General features: G+C 36.3%; 1 protein-coding gene across 3 annotated transcripts in view; it reads left to right on the forward strand.

Moving 5' to 3' along the window:
* The window catches only part of LOC122071893 (thylakoid membrane protein slr0575), a 15900-nt gene that overhangs the window by 2864 nt on the left and 8573 nt on the right, over nucleotides 1-4463 (forward strand). The gene's annotated exons all lie outside the window — the stretch shown is intronic.

Here is a 4463-nt window from a genome sequence, read left to right on the forward strand (position 1 = left end):
TATTACTCACTATATCCAAAATTTTCCATTAATAAAACATGCAAATGCATTGGAAAATAAAAAATTCGATTGTCTGTTGAAATGGTTGTTGTTTTATGTTCCAATAACAAACTGAATAACCAAATAAAATGGACAGACCTTTCTCTGGTGGATTACCTGTCCCTGACGGAGAGTTCAATGTGGCACTTCTGGATATATTTTATCCTTGTACCTTTTCCCTTACCCACACGAAAATAAGTTAACGTTTATTTATATTATGTGATATACCTTTTCTTTGCAGGTAGTCTAGGTATTATTTATGCCATTTTACAGGTGAGCCCAATGTTACAATCCCAGATACCTTGTAATCAAACCAAAAGAAAAAGAAAGAGAGAAAAGAAGAAGAAGAGAAGAGAGAAGAGAGAGGTACAACCTAAGGAGACTCCTAAAAGATGAGAAGAGACCTGCGATCTTACCAGAATAGGTTGATTGCAGGTTTTAGTCTTTTACTTATATTAAAATAATGTTGAAAGTAAAAGACAATAGTACCTCCATTGCCCAACTACAAGAAAAGCCACATCACAGAAATATGGGAGCCGATGGGACCCAAAATACCCCTATCGGCCCCTATCGGTTTTAGAGTTTAGCACCTAAGGCATTAAACTCAACACCCAGGAATCTTTATTTTCTATGAATTTGGCTCCTTCTACGTTCTACCTCTATTTTATTGTGATGGTTGTGCCTTTAAGAATGCAATGCAAGCTTTATAGTAGCCTTTTATATATATATATTTATATATAACAAATGTAAATGTTTTAGCATTAATTTTCTCTTTCTTTTTTTGTACACCTTGTTTATTCAAGTCACTTTTTCTGCCAGATAAATAGAGTAGTCCTATTAACTATACATGTAAGTTGGTATTTATAATTATTCCTTCTTTCTTTGTAACATCTACATTCATGTATCTCAGTGGGACAACCACAGCATAGTTTTTAAGGCGCTGGTGCGACTAAGGCGTTTGAGGGCCTGTCGGAGCGCCTTAGCAATAAGGCGGACATAAAGCGTCGCCTTATTGACTAAAGCGTTCTTGTGTACTTTTTTTTATAAAACCAATCTATTTGACTCAAATACTAGTTAAATCCTATTACTCATATGCTAAATAAATATTAAATGTTTATATTCATACCAATGTAAGATATTCATCAAGAAAACAAATCAATAAAGTGAATAAACTAAGTTCATCATCAATCATCAATCATGAATCATCAATATTCAATCATGAATCATCAATATTCAATCATCAATCATCTTAACATATTAACATATAATATAAATACATAATTATGAAACAAAATTATAAATATAAAGAAAAGAAGACATAAAATATACAAGTATTTATTATACTTACCTCTATGATGCCATAATGAGTGCCTAAGCCCTAAGGTCATCCACTATATTTCTACTCCTGTCAAAGAAGTAATTAAGAACTTAGAATTAAAATACATCGAAAGTAAAAATCGAGATGCCAAATTAAATGGATGAGAAGTGACTAACCTAGGGATTCTTAATCATTCTAAAAAACTTTAAACTTCAATGAAGCTAAAACATAAAATAAACTAAAATGCTAAGAATTTAGTAAACAAAGAAAGTCAAATACTTAAAAGTTCAAGGACTCAAAAAACTTTAAAGTTTAAAGACTCAAAATACGTCAAAGTTCTAAGACTCAAAGACTTTCAATCCAAATCAGTAATTAAATTAAAATCTTCTTCTTCAACTGCATTTTGTTGCTGGCTTGCATAATCTGGAGCTATGCCATAATCATCCTCAATGTTTTCATCATCACGAATATCCTCTTCACTCATCTCATCCACTTCTTCATCTGACAAATCCTCAAGCTCAACCCTCCTACCACGCCGGGTATAGCAAAGATTGGTTCCACTGGTAGATGCTGGAGCCCTCCTTGGTCTATTATGGCCTTGGTATGATGAAGATGCTCCAAGTGCTCTATCAACATCTCTCCAAGTGATATCATTCTCAGGATGCACTAATTCATCATCTGATTCACCAATCATCCACTAACTACTCCAATTAAGATCATCGAGCAACAATGGATTGTAGTTTCTACATTGTTCTTTTCTTTCTTGGAACCTTGCTTGAAGTCGGCGATTATATTGAATGTAGACAAGATCATTTAACCGCTGATGCTCTAACATATTCCTCTTCTTGGTGTGAATCTGAAAAACATTAATAATATGAAGTTATCTACTTTTCTTCAATAAAACCATATTAAGTGAAGTACATGTACTATTGTAATCAGAACTCAATAGTCAATACTCACAAATTCAAATGTGCTCCAATTGCGCTCACAACCAGAAGATGAGCAACAAAGACCAAGTATGCGCAATGCAAGCTTTGAAAGGTCAGGAGCAGTACTTCCATGTCGAGACCACCAAGAGACTATAAATATATAATATAAAAAAATAGGTTAAGTAAAAAATCAACATTTTAAGTTCTAAACTAATTAGAACTTTAAAAGGAAATATACTTACTAGGATTCAACTTGTCCCTTTGTCTAATCGCCATGTCCTTTGCAAAACTTCCTTGAACAGTGGTATACTTGTCAACCTGGACAATGATCTTATCTTGCAAGGTCTCATCAGGCACCAACCTTACAAGAACATCATTGAAGGCATCACTTGCTTTTTGAGCTAAGTCCAACTCATTATCAGGATTATCTTCTATTGCCTTAAAGAACTTGTTTGGATTGAGGAAAAAGGCAGCTAAATATATTGATCCATTCATCATAGTCTCACAACGGTGATCAACAATGGCTATGATTTTCTTCCATTTCCTTTCATCATCTCCAAATTTTTTTTTGATGTTCTTCCTTGCCACTTGTATTGCCATATATACTTCAGGCATAGCAGGCAACTCATCACCATCTACAATCCTCAAGAGTTGAAGAAGAGGCTGTGATGCTCTTATACAATCCATCACACCATTCCAGAATGTTGTAGCAAACACAGTCTCAGAAGCATTCTTCCCTGCCTCTGTAGATGCAAGCTTAGAACGGGACCATTCATCATCAACAAATAATTTTTTCAGAGATTCTCTGTGCTTGTATAAGCTCTGGAGTGTTAAAAAGGAAGAGGCAAATCTAGTCACTCCAGCCCTCACTAAGTCTCCTCCTGTTTTTTGCCTCATGGCTTCAAGAAGACGAGTGTGCCTATAGATGAATGCAGTCAATTTCCTGCCCTTCGATATAACAGACATATAAGAGCGTAATTTGCCTACTTCCTCCATCATAAGGTCTATGCAATGAGCTACACATGGACTCCAAAATAACCTCTTCCTTTTCTCCATTAGTAGTCGACCCGCTGCAACATAGTTGGCAGCATTATCAGAGACTACTTGAACCACATTATCTTCACCAATCTCTTCAACCTTGCTATCAAGTAGCTTAAATAACATTTCAGCTGTTTGTGATTGGCTAGATGCATCCACAGACTCCAAAAAAAAAGTCCCCTCTGGACAATTGACAAGAAAATTAATTAGGTGCCTTCCTCTCTTGTCTGTCCACCCATCTGACATGAGTGTACACCCATGTTTCCTCCAATATCCTTGACACTTCACCTTTAACTCATCAATTTTATCCTTTTCAGACTTCAATAGAGGCCCCCTATAGTCATGAATTGAAGGGGGCTTGAAACCTGGTCCATATTGACCAATTGCCTCTACCAATTCCTCAAAACTCCTCAATTTTAAAGCATTAAATGGAACACCACTCTCATAAGCCCACCTTGCAAAATAAGAACGAAGTTTATCTCTTTCTTCTTCTCCTCTTACTCGGTTCTCCATTGTTGTTTGATATGAACCTTTATCCCTCCTTTCTACAACCACTTCTTCAGGAGTCCTCCTCACATGCTTATCCATGGGACCCCTTACTTGTTGTTTGGATTGTGTTTGAATGATAGCTTTATTTCTTCTTGAAGTTGTCCCAGAGCTAGGGATAGGAAATGAGACCCCCAAATCAGATACTATATTATGTTGTGAACGGGTTACTTCTGTAGGTCCATCACTAACATCCAAATCATCCAAACAATCAAAGTTCCTCTTCCTCTGGTTCTTCAATATTGCATCTCTCATCTCATTAGCAATTGCTTCAGTTGTTTTCACACACTTGGCTACATCTCCATAGCCACCAATAAGATGTTGCTTTAATCGTTTTATTCCTCCCCTGGCATCCTTCCCACAAAGGGTACATTTAATCCAATTTCTGTCAGATACGTCAGGCCAATACCCATATTTCCATCCAGGATCATTTGACTTAGCTCTCCTTTTCGGATCCTTGCTTGGATCAATCGTTGATTGTGCAGTAGCAGCCGTACTTGTATTTTCACCCCCACTGCTACCACCAATTGTTTCCATAGATAAGTGGAACCTGAACCTACACTTACCAACCAACCAATCATCTTTGTCACCAT

Source organism: Macadamia integrifolia, chromosome 2, assembly GCF_013358625.1.
Source record: "Macadamia integrifolia cultivar HAES 741 chromosome 2, SCU_Mint_v3, whole genome shotgun sequence".
NCBI classification, from domain to species: domain Eukaryota; kingdom Viridiplantae; phylum Streptophyta; class Magnoliopsida; order Proteales; family Proteaceae; genus Macadamia; species Macadamia integrifolia.